The sequence below is a fragment of the Oxyura jamaicensis genome, chromosome 15 (genome assembly GCF_011077185.1).
Source record: "Oxyura jamaicensis isolate SHBP4307 breed ruddy duck chromosome 15, BPBGC_Ojam_1.0, whole genome shotgun sequence".
Classification (NCBI taxonomy): domain Eukaryota; kingdom Metazoa; phylum Chordata; class Aves; order Anseriformes; family Anatidae; genus Oxyura; species Oxyura jamaicensis.
This window is the reverse complement of record NC_048907.1, coordinates 14,711,814-14,724,836: the sequence shown is the minus strand read 5'-3', so window position 1 is coordinate 14,724,836 and position 13,023 is coordinate 14,711,814. Positions and strand designations below refer to the sequence as shown.

Sequence of the window (13,023 nt, the reverse complement as noted above, 5' to 3'; positions counted from 1 at the left end):
TGAAAAAATTATACTCTTACTTAAATTATACTCTTACTAAAAATATACTCTTACTTCCTTTATATCTGGACATAAATTTATCACATTAAGTATGCATAGTAATTTTTATCCTATCATTATCTTGGAGTTCTAAATTATGAGATACAGTTTGTATTACTGTAACACCTGCTAGCGCCAGCCAAGATTGAGGTCAAAGTCATAGTGGTGAGTCCACCACTTCCCTGAAGATCTTGAGATTTACTCAAGACAGACATAAGGTAAAAATAGAGAGCAACACAAACTGGGGGGGGAAATATTTGGCTAGAAACAGACCTGGAATGAGCAATCAGGTCTCTCTTTGCTTCAGCATTCAGTTTAGTAATCCAAATCATCAACCATGACCTTCACCAAAAGAAAACGTACAGTCTAGTTTCCCGCAATGCAGGGTATTATCACCTTTCCTTTTCTCAAACTGTGCCATGCTTTGAATATTTTGTGCACAAACTTTCAGTGCACTACTTCAATAAGTAAGATTTCTTTTACTTTTATGACACAATTAGGTAAATTGGACAGATGTTCTACTTTATTTTCCCACTCTTTACTACTGGTATCTATCTGTGTCATTCCTAGCTAGCCTGCTCCTTTCAGCTCCCCATGTTGCTCACTTGGGTTACTAATTGTTCTATACTTGCTTCATTGGCCATTGATCATGCATGATGGGAATTTTTGATCAAGTTCTGCAGCACAACAAACACCAGATCTGTCAGGAAAGGTACTTCTCTCTCTGGATTGCATCCTGACCTAGATAAGCGAGGGTGAATGGGTTCAAAAACTACACCTATTTACAGTTCAACTTGCCCTTGTCTCCACTTCACAAGGACAGATGATAAAGTCCCCATATTTTCACAACAGGGTGTGGATACATCTGCCTCATTATCAGACATCCTGGATGAATAAAAATCTAGCTATTTTCAGTATAATATTTAATTCAAGATGCATTTATAAGGCTATAAATATACTTCTAGACACTAGCATGTCTATCATAAATAGTATTTTCAAGAAAATGCATTTTAGATATCTTTTCCTGTTTTCAGAAAGCATCACTAAGTAAAGTTTCAATCTCAGGTTTATGCTTAACTGTTAACTTTGAGAGAAAATAGTATGTGTTCAACAAAATGCTGAAGATCTCAGTATTTGTAATTCTTTGTCATCCCTATCCCCTCCACACCCCACCAATTATCTCAATTATACTATAAGACCTCTGGCCAAGTAACATATACCAGTTTCCACAAAAGCTTGTAAATACTTTTCTTTTTTCCCCTAAAACTTCCATTGAAAAGTCCTTCCATTTTTTGATGAAAGCACAAAACAAGATGTTGTAGAACATTCAACTTTCAATGAAAAAGCTAGCTTTTATCAAATAAATTATGAAATAAATTATGTTCTCACCATTTCAATGAAGAAGTTGGGGGTATTTCAAAAAAAAAAAAAAAAAGCAAAAAATTTATTTATTTTTATTCTGATTTGAAAAGCTGATTGCTATCCAAAAACACTGTCCATTTGCCAGTAAAGTTAAGGAGATGAGTGACCTTTTAAAAGCCTCTATATGAACTAAGGAGAATTTTTCATTAAGTTCCAATCAATCTCCTTGTCCAATTGCTTGCATGCTTTTAAGTTTTTTGTTTGTTTTTTTTTTTTTCTACATGAAACAAGAGGTAACACAAGAATTCTGCAATGCCAAATCTTCTTGAACTGCAGCCCAGATTTCTTGTAGAGAGTTCCCATTCAGGGCTGCCCTCCACACAAGTGAAACACCAACTTTAAGCTCTATCTTCACCAGCTATTATATATGATGTTTTGTGAGTAGAGGCATCACCCAGTTTTGAAAATAGAACAAGTTTTGCAGCCCACCCAATTTATTGGCAGATATTTTACATTCTTTGAAATCATCCCTTCAATGTGCAAGATTTCAGAATCCACTTAACAAAGTCACATGCTGAACCACTGGGTATTTAAAAGGATTAAAAAAAATCCCCATTCCATCTATTTCCACTAATCTATCAGGAGACTAAGTGAGACTTCAGGTATTTAGCATATTTAGTTAGACCTCCCTCTCCAATTGTTATATTGTCCTGCTGGTATCTTGGAAAATAAATCATAAGATAAAAACTTCTCAGTATTTTCTTCAGCCTGAGATTCTTTCCTGCTACTGATTTTGTGTGGGGATTGTTTTCTGTGTCAAACTGTCCCTCTACATTTAGATGTAAAAAAAAAAAAAAGAACACACAACAGCAAGACAGGCAGACTTGGTGGTTTGCTATCAGAGATACCTGCTTATTCAGCATCTCCAAGGACAAGTGATTTTGGTTTGGATGAACAGTTAAGCCTGATATTAAATCAGAGATGCTAATGGTTACAGAAGCATTTTCACAATAAAGTCCTGTTCCTCTTCATTTGCCAAATTGTTATATTACTTCAACAATTGAATTAGTATGTTTTTATCTCATCAGCATGTGAAAATGACCTGCTAAAAAGAGCTATTCTGGAAAGTTAAGTAGTGTGGCATCATATACAAAACAAAAAACAAAACAAAACAAAAAAACATAGAGACAAGTCACATGAAACAGTTTTGGTAGCAAAAATATACATGGAAGGACTTTTCAGGGCTTTTTTTGATTTTGCACCTGACTAAAGGATGGCTCAATAAAGAGAAGCATCTTGAGTTTCCGCTTAGTAGAAACTACACAAAGTGTGAATTATGCTTGTTTCAGTTTAAGACCAAGTCCCCGAGACCTGGGGATGTCTGCAGCTTGAAAAGTACTGCTTAGTTTTTTTCTAAAAAGGGACCATGATTGCTTGCATCTACATCTTCAAGCTAAAGCCGGTTATGCAGGTGCTCTTTTGCATATCTCATTTGACTCCTCTAATGTGGGGTTTAGTGGTCCTCTGCACTATAACAGGATAAAGGATAAGGTATGAATCTTTCAGTGTTTACCATCAAATTAGCCTTCTTTGGAATTAATGGTGGTACAGATTTCATGATTTTTAGAAAGTTGTTGGAAGCGTCAGACATTTTGTCCAAAACTAAGTAACAAATTACATCCAGAAAATTCAACTCGTGAGAAAGCAAGATCCTACCCAGTACTGAAAAGTTCCTTTGGTGCCCACTCTAGTCTCAGGGCAACCACTGCACCAGTATTCCAGAGTGCAGAACTCTCTCATATTTTCCTTATGTGCTGCACAAAACCTCACCCATTGCCCTTTGGAAAAAAAAAAAGAAAAAAAGAAAAGAAAAAAAAAAAGTCTTATTTATTTTTTTCCCCATTCAAAATTCCACTGTCTTTTTGGTACTCAGATCCTTCAATCATTTGTGTGCCATTATGTCTCTCCGTACCTACTGCTCAGCCAAACTCCATGTATTTCACTCCTTTAATACTGCTTTTTTTATGAGTCCCTACAGCTCACTCTTCCCTCTGAACTACCTCCAACATTCAATACCTTTCTGATTCCAGAAATCTGACAGTGTTTGAGTTGGATCCTCTTTTCTGCACTAAGGAACATTCTGTACTGAGTTATTCTTGTGATTTAAACTATTTCTATGAATGCATTTTAAAAGTTCCATCTCCTGTACAACTTTCTGGTACCAAACTACACTTGTGTGCAAGGGGGAAGCACTGACATGGAATTATTTTAAATACCCAGTCTAGATGGATTAGAGAGGTGCAGAAGTCTCCAAGGGGAATGGGACTAGCCAGATAAGACAGGAGATTGTACAATTCTGACTGTAAGGTTAGGTCTGTGCCAGTAGTTCTCAAAAACATCCATCTGCCCTAATATACAATGCACTTATGACTTCAGAATTGCCTTTTGTAATGAACAATGCTGTTAAGTTACTTTCTTTTAGTACACATTCTTCCAAGCTAAAATTGAAGGGGGAAGACAAGACGCAGAAATAGTGGAATAATTTGAGAGGCAGAGAGCACAGCCGCAGTCCAGAAGTCAATGAACAAGCTATATTAAATCTGTACTGCAGACAGACATTGGGTCTCAATTGCTAAAGGGCGTTTTGCCTAGCTCCGTGCCTGCTATGATTTTTGCAACAACTCGTATCTCTTCATGCTCTTATGGAATCATGCGCCAGTCAAAATTTTTAACAAGACATTTTTTCCAGAAAATTAACATATGGATTCCCTATCATGAGTGATATGAAATTTCAAGGAAAACAAGCTGTTCTGTTATTCTTCAAATCCCAGTATTTCTTCCAAAAGAATTGTAGTAAAAGTTGCAAGTTTCTGCATGAAACTTTAAGAAAAACTTTTAAAATCATTTTCTCTGAATTTCATTTGCCATGAGGTCAAGAATTTCTCATTTTAATTTTGCTCCATTTAGCACCTCTTAGAACCACACCATGTATGGCACTCATATCTGACCAACTTCATAAATTATAACAGAGCAAACACATGTATCTGTCTCAGCTGTAATAAGCCATATCCATGCTATCTACATTGTTTGATTGATATTAGGGATGAGATGGATAAACAGCAAATCTTAAGGCTGGATCACCACTATTTTTGTCTGATTGTAGAATCACATATTAAACGTATTTCTGCTAACCCTGATTAAAAGTATAATGAGAGGCATAGGAACTAGTCGGCTTAACATTCTACTGACGCTCCCACTAAACCATGTTGTCAATAAATTAGCTGATGTACTAAAGCACTTTGACTCTGCTGATGCACAACAGCAGTAATTTCAGGAGGGCTGAAAAATCAAAAATACTTAATGACATATAGTTGTAGTTAATGCTTTGTAAGGTTTTCTCAAACACTACGTTAAGCTCAAAAAATAAATAGAACAAAATGTTTGAATATACAGAAAGACAAACACTACAGAAAAACATAAAACAGGAATGTAAGCAAGCAAAAAGAAGTGATTTATTTTAATACTCACTAAAATTGTCTAGGATAGAATCACAGGACGGTCATTTTTCCTTCAGACACTGAACCCAAAATGTGTTTCTTTCCCTGCTTCTTTCCTGAAATTCCAGTGAGATTCGTTTTTTTTTTTTTTTTTTTTTTTTTTTTTTTTTTTCTTTTTTTCTTTTTTTTTCTTTTTTTTTCTTTTTTTTTTCTTTTTTTTTTTTTTCCCTAATACTAACAAATGAGCTGAACAACCAAAAAACAAATGTGGCTTCACCTCAATTAGTTATCAGCATAGGAAATGACGCTTTCCTAAAATGTGTCAGTTAAGGGACACTATTCTGCATTTCATTTGAAATACAAAGAAGACATCAGGAACTTAGTAAAGAGAGCACCACAGTCTTCACTGTAAGCAGGGAGCAGCAGGAAGAAATGCTATTTGATAAATTACTAAGGGTGAATTATTTGAAAGCATTTTATGTTAAGGCTATTTTGGATAAAAAGGACAGGTGCCTTACACTCTAAAACAATGTTACTGTGCAAAGAGACAAACATTGCTGAGCCACAGCTCGACCAATCTTTACATTTCAAGATAGACTTTTACTTGAAGGTAGCTATGTAAGTATTTATTTTTGCACAGGGGTTATTCAGTTAAAGAACCGCATAACATAAATGAAAGATTAGGGAATTTTGCATGAAAAAGTAAGCCTCAACTCCACTCACTAACAGCTGTCATGAACTCTCTTGCCTCCAGGGGAGTTAATAGCAGCTAAAATTAACAGATTGAATTTATGTCTTGCAAAAGGAAGGTGTTTGGATTTGCTTTCAATGTCTTATTAAACAAGTTTCACTTTTCTTCATATGTTATACAACTACATTTTATGTTTTAAGATACAGCCATGACCAGTGTAGAAGACTCTGTATCTACCTTAGTGCCAAGATGATAAGTAATTTACAAGAATGAATAATATTAAAAGTCAAGTTTTATGTGTAAGGACATGTACAATACAAATCTGCGGAAACTGTGAGAAAAGTGGAAGACAAGTAAGTCACCATGATCATCACAAATTACTTTAGCTTTGTAATCTATCGACACAAAACACCTGGGAGCTTTGAAGGCAAGCATGACTGGGCAGAAAGTTAGCTCAAACAAATCAATTCTCTATCAAGAACAAAATCCAAAATGCAGTAGTCTAATATATGTTAACAGCCAGTGAACAGTTATTAATTCTTGTTGTTGTAAAAGAACACCAAGTATAAAATAAAATAAAACCCAAGAAATTCCTATTTCAGTCATTACTAATGCATTGTCGCTGACCCAAGAAAATTGATATCAGGTTTTAGGTGCCCCAGATACATGCTGCCAGGTTTCGTACATTGGATTTATGCCAATAAAGTGTCTGCTAAGATAGTAATTTAAAAAAGCACAGTTGCACAGTTTCACCAAGAATAGATCTCAACATGCTCTTCTCACAACTCTCTGCAGGAAGACTGAGGAAATAAGGAAAGTAATTGCTATTTAATCATATCATTAAAAACATCAGCTGACATTGCCAGTAAACATGTCATTCCATGTAAAATTTCTTAATAGGAATAACTTTGGAGGTCATAGAAGCCTACACCATGAACAGAGAAAAAAGCAGGTAGCCCATTTCAGGATGGGAGCCTGAGCCTCCTCCCCCACAGCCCACAGTCCTGAACCACATGCTTATTAATGCCCACACAGGAGGTGAAGGTAGTGTCCAGCCTGCAGGCTTCATCAGACCCTACAGCTTTAACAAGAAAACACCTGGCAACCACCTGAGCACCTGGGTTCCATCACACCTCAAATTTCTGCAGGTCTCCCAGTCCCTACACCTGCCTGGTTATTGGTTTAGCCTTTGATTTTTGGCTTGTGTGGCCCATAGCGTTTAAGGATTCCACAGCTAAAGCCAACTGCATGTGCTAAAAGGTCAGAAGCAAACTGGTTAAGACTGCTCACAGGAAAGTCATGTAAAATGCTTTCTACGGTTAAGAAACAACATTAACATCCAGAAGATATGGAATGAACCCATGATACAGATATCCATCAAACTTATCCCATTCCTGAACTAACACAAGCCTACCTCCACAGTAAAACTTACTTCTGAGGGAAAAGCTGGGACCCTGACAGGAAAATGTATGGGTGCTCTCCCCAGCATTTCTTTACACTGTTTCATTGTAGGGCTTCCCAACAGTCTCTGCCTAATATGCTGCACAAGACACTGACACCCTGAAAATCTATAAGATATTGGGTCCTCTGCTACTGCTGACAGCTGTGACTGGTGCAACACCCAAGTCCGAACACACCCTACCAGCCACAACCCCCAGCATCAGCCCAAAGCCCTCAAAAATTACAGCACTGGCAGCCAAGGGGCATCAAACCATTGCATGTCCTAATCAAAAGAAAGAAAAATGCATGTACATAGTCATCCTCACCCCAGTCCTTGATGCATGGCCAGCCAAACCAAAAGCCATTTGGGAAGTTGCAGCTCCTGAGCAAGGCGGCAAGCCCCAGACCTTCATGGCCACCAGTTTGTGGCTTCCAGGCCCAGCTCTTGCTGGAACATTCTGTGCTGCTGAGCAGGGGACTGCCACCCTCACCTGCCTCAGCCACACCACACCAATCCTGCTCAGCCTGGGGCTGAACTTTTTTTCCTGTTGGTGCATTCAAAGCCTTACCACCTTTCCCTGCCTCTGCTGAGGAGGCAGGTGTGAGTGAGTGGCTGCGAAACAATGCCCTCAACTTTTATGGGCTGCCTCTCTCTTTGCGGAACCTTTTCCAGTAATTTTTGAAGTTACTGAAAGGAAAGAGTAACTCTTCTCTTGCTATAGCCCAGTGACCAGGAAGGTCTGTAAAATGGAAGGCTGATGTTTCACATAAAAGGATTGTGTATGACATGCCACCTGTCAGTGAGCCTAATTTTAAAAATTCTGTGGATTTTCTTTGTATACAAAATCAGCAGACATGTGGAGGATCCTAACTAGTTCCTCAGGTTTAATACCTCTGCCCTGCTGCATTGCTGAAGCTGGATTTTCCTGTGTGGAGGCACCATGCCCTTGGGAGATCTGCATGAAAATTTCCTCAACCTAGTCACGTTGTGCCAGCTGCTGGCTGGCCTCCTGTGCCATGCTGCAGCTTCTCCTGCTCAGCAGCAGTGTTTTTCTTGTGCACAATGTAGTCTTGTTCCCACTGCATCCACCATCTATTTGATAAAAATTTTTACATTATTTTTTTAATATTCCATAGCCACTGAAATATTTTTGACCTCATCTCAGAGTGCATCTTAATACAGAAGAGGTATTCCTTTTCATTCAACCATGTCAGAATACGTTTGCTCTAGATCTTGAGTTGTTGAATGCAGATGGAGATTTGTATGAAACTCAGGCTCCGTATCATAGCCTCAGTAGTGCCTTATGTGATCCACTAAACAAGCAGAGCAGCAAGTTTCAAACAGCAGGTCTGCAGCACCGACAGTTTCCCGGCTGTTGGGTTTCCACTAAGGAGCATGAAGAGCTCACTGGTATTCCACCAAATATTCTGACAGGTGTATGTTGGCTTCCATCATTTCCAGCAGTTAAGCCCCATTAAAATAAATCAGAAAAACATCAGATACTTTTTTGATGTCACTAGCCTGTGGAGCCACCGTGGAGATGCCATTCCTTTTCCTGTGCTGGGGAAACAGTGTACATGAAAGAGAGAACAGGCCATTGCACACCCACACAGGATCCCAGACACACCTTGGCTTGTCCCAGCTTTTGTCTGGGGACTGCTGTTTTTGCTGAGATTTCTTAACTGTGCAGGCACAACAGACAGTGACTCGTTCTACTCAGTTGTGGCAGATGTGCAGTTTTCTCCTCTATTCGCTTAACTCAGCTTGAGAGAGTTGTAAAGAAATGCTAACCTTCATTCCTCACCACAGACTGCCTTCTTGCAAGACCCAGTGAAGTTCCTTGTATCCTTTATCCTCTTTTCTGATCAACAGAGGTATGAGAAAAATAGTATCATAACTCATACTCTGCTGTGATATGTAGGAACAAATAGTACATGCTGCTGCTATTGCTGAGTGGGAACAGGATGAAGAAACAGATAAATGAACAAAATAAAGGAATTAGATTTCAGGATTGCTGAGGCTTTCCATATTTGAGGATGTTGGATGTTTTGACTGTAGCTTTCAGGTTTATATCAGGATGTCTTGGAGATTTGAGTTTGGAGTTTGAGGTCAGGCAAAAACCACAAAGATTTTTGTACATGTAGGTGAGTGTTTCTATGGCCTCTGCAAGATTTTTCATCACTACTTCACAGATGAGGACTGGGGTCTTCATTTTGGCTGTGTTCATGTAAACACATTCAGACCAGAACTTTCCAAATCATCAGCTTTCACCTGGAGCCAAATGGAAAAGACAATGTAAGAGTCTATGAAAGGCGGCTTTGGCTTTTTTTTTTTTTTTTTTTTTTTTTTTTTTTTGTACTCCAACTTGAGCAAATGGTTTCCTAAGCTTCTTGTAAATGTGGGACTGATAATCAGGCACTGTAGAGTAAATTAATCAATTTAGTGCTCTGTTTTAAAAGTTTTACTATCCATACAGTAAAATTCCACCATTTTACAATGAAAATATGTCTCCTTAATGAAAGAACATAGGTCCTCCAAGCAAAAAAAAAAAAAGATCCTTAGAGGCCTCTTTCTATAACCAGACTTTACTAGGTAAGAGGATATGGATGCGGGATTTAACTCCTTTTTGTTTTGTCTAATAATCAATAATGGCTAAGCACATATTCCATTTTTACTTGAGGCAAATGATGTCATTATATCTGGTTTTGATTCCCCATGATTCCCGAGATGCAGTAAATGGGAAGGTTTCCAAGTGAATAATTGTTGAACCTGATCTCTTTTTACATAATCCCATAAAAGACATCCTTCCTCATATTAGTTGGTTAGAACTGTGTAATATACAGTGTTTCATCATTAGCTAGCCTAAATGGACATTCATTGGATGAGCATTATAATGTTTAAATTTCTCCTCCGAAATAATACATTAGAGATTATTGCTGTATTTTTTGCTCCAAGGCACTCTGCTTGTAATCAAAATCTCATTAAAAGGAATTCATACATTCTGTAGCCCAAAGGATCTCAATTTCATTCCTTCTCCTCTCCCTGTGCCTCCCATGCACTGATTTACATGGGTGTTTCACCTAAGGAAAAACTGTCCAATTTGCCTCTTTTAAGAGAGTGTCAAAGGTATAAACAACATTAGCCACTAAGTTGTTTACATATGCTGAAGAGCTCTGAAAAAAAAAAAACAATCTCTCTTTGCCAATTTAAGTCAAACATTTAAAGTAATGAGATCTTCTTTTGCAGATACGGCTCTGATGTATGGTCAGGTGACGAAATCCTTTGACATCATCATCTGTTTGACCAGAAGGAAAGATGACTTTAGATAGATATCTAGCCTTGTAACTACCTTACTTTCTATTTTTTGTCTCTTCTCTTTGACTGAATTTCTATCAAATAACTGATTCCTTTTAAACTGACTTAGTGATTACTGGAACAAAATCTTATCTATGTGAAATGTGAAGTTCTAGATTTTATATGGAGTACTATTTACCTGTCACTAGGCAGAAAAAAATAGAGGATAAATTACAGTAATCAGAAATTTATTAATCCAATTTTTACTTTAACATCAAGATTATCAGGAGAAGTATTATTGCTTTTTTAAAGAAAGATAAACAGCTTCATTTTTCTCCTCTACATTGGAAATTGACATGCAGGAGATGCTCATGGGCAAAGCCTCTAGACTAGTTTTTTTTTTATTTTTATTTTTCCTCTGTATTTCAGAAAGGTTATGAAGTCTTCTGTTGCAGTCTGCAGTGGTACAAAGATGCCAGAGTACTAAGTTCTTCAGGTAAAATTCTTCCACCTTGCTCTACATCACCAAGGTGAGATAGCTCTCCCAGGGCAGCCTGCATCATCAGTACTTCGGAATCTTATTGAAGATTAAATGATGAACTAGTTTCACAGGGGACATGATATATAGTGTCAGTCTAAACAGACAGAGGGTGTTAAAAGGTATCATTGCCTTCATATGATCTGTGAGGATATGAAGGGAAGTTCCTGCACCTCTTCACATTGATAAATCCCAGACGGAGTCTCAGGGATGACAAAATTGAAGTTCAAGTCCAGAACTGAATGCAGAGGTCCAGTCCCCTGTTGTAACCATAACTATCCTCTTTAACTGGAGTAGTCTCTTAATATTCTAATCCACATTCTTTTAATCCACATTTTAAACTACACAGCCTGCCTTAGGGAAGCTTTTGCTTCTGCTTCTGGCAGATCTTGTGTTCAGAGAGAATAACTTCCTTCAGACAATCATAACATTTATCTCGATTTACACATGAAACAAAACAAAACAACAACAACAAATCCAGATATCTCTTTGCTTCAATTTTGAATTTTGTAAACTGTATTTTACTAAGTCCAGCAGATTCAAGATGCTTAAGCTTCCTAGCAACCCCTCCTAGGTCATTTTACAGAGTGATTGCCTCAAATACAATTTTGACAGTAGATCTATTACACTTATTTCTTGGGCTCCTCATTTTCTCCTTTCTGGCTTAACAGTGCAAGTTGGTGATGTAAAAGTGTGATAGAGCAGCATTTACATGGAATGCAAATGGATAATTCTTTGAACTGCTAGAGTGGCACAAACAATATTGACCTAAATTTTCAGTCAGTTTGGAATGCTGGAATATTTGTAAGTTGAATTAGATTTTTTGAGCCCTGATGGAGAATGTGGAAAGCTTTGCTGTTATATGTAGCTTTTGGCCTCTTTGAACTTCTTTCCTATATGCACAGAATGCAGGGATGCTGTTTGTTTCCTGAACCCAGGCTGACAATTCATTTGGCCTATTCATTTCCTTGGATGGAAAAAAAAAATCATAGATTTCTCTTCCCCATCTCTGAGCTGTAAATTTTCTTTGTACTTGCTCATGTAGGGAACACAGTTTAATGACCTTCCCAACAGCTAAAAGTAATTATTAACTAATTGCTTTTAGAAATAGGTTTTCCAAGATAACAGTTTAAAATAAGCTTGTTTACTGACACTCGCTCATCCATATAATTCACATCTTGCAACTGAAATCACTACTTTCTTTAATATAATGAGTTTTAGGAAGTCCTCTACAGGTTTCCCAAATGTTCAGAGAAAATACCTGAGTGGCACATTAGTATGTTAATAAACATTTTATTCACTTCACATTCAACACAGGGACTTGTAGCTGAAAGAGGTTATAACTCACAGTTTAGGAAGAGCTTTTCAGAGGTAGCCTTATTCATGGTCCTTCAGAGCAATAAGTTTTAATTTTTTTAACCTCATGTAAAATTTTTGAGAATTCACTGACTCTCACCTGGTTTTAAAAAAAGGTTTTTCATGTAATTCATTTAACATTTTAAGGGTGTAGAAAGTTCTGCAATGAATAATGCTAGAGGTTTATCTAGTTGAATGTGTCTAGTAACAGATACTGTATTGAACTTCATGTTCAACAACAATAAAGTAGTAATGGACTTATAGGGGATAGTAGTCCCTAAACATAGGGAGTAATTGGTGTGATTGTGCCTTGCAGCACTGCAATTTATGACACCAGTGTGCACAGAACTAAAACACATGTTAAATCCAAAGCAGATGATTAGTGACAATTAAGTTAGTGAAATTACTCATGCTTAAACATAAGTATCTTAACATTAGTAATTTCCTTTAGGTTATCTTATATCTCCAGTTAGATTAAAAACAAGCAAACAAACAAACAAACAAACAAAACACAAAAAACACCACAAAAGTCTGTCTTTGTGCAAGAAGGTAATTAAGCTTTGGGTAGGTAGTAGGGTACCTTTATGTTAATGTTTTGTCCTTAAAAAAAAAGATTTGAGGTGAAATATTTCCCCACCTTTCCTTTGCAGTTCACTAGAGTTTGTCTCATTTTAATGGGGATCAACTTTCATGTACAGAGAGTTTTCTTACATTTATCTATCCAGATGCTGCCATCACCATAATCTACAAGTGCTGCTGCTTTTCTGTAATACTTCTATCCACATACAAATATATATATATATCC

The 13,023-nt window shown here is 37.2% G+C and overlaps 1 long non-coding RNA gene across 1 annotated transcript; it reads left to right on the top strand.

Annotated features, from left to right (window-relative positions):
- Positions 1–8,157: 8,157 nt before the first annotated feature.
- Positions 8,158–12,694, top strand: LOC118175151. Its single transcript, XR_004754899.1, has 2 exons — positions 8,158–12,508; positions 12,565–12,694. It is a non-coding gene; the product is annotated as an uncharacterized LOC118175151 (long non-coding RNA).
- The last annotated feature ends 329 nt before the right edge of the window (positions 12,695–13,023 follow it).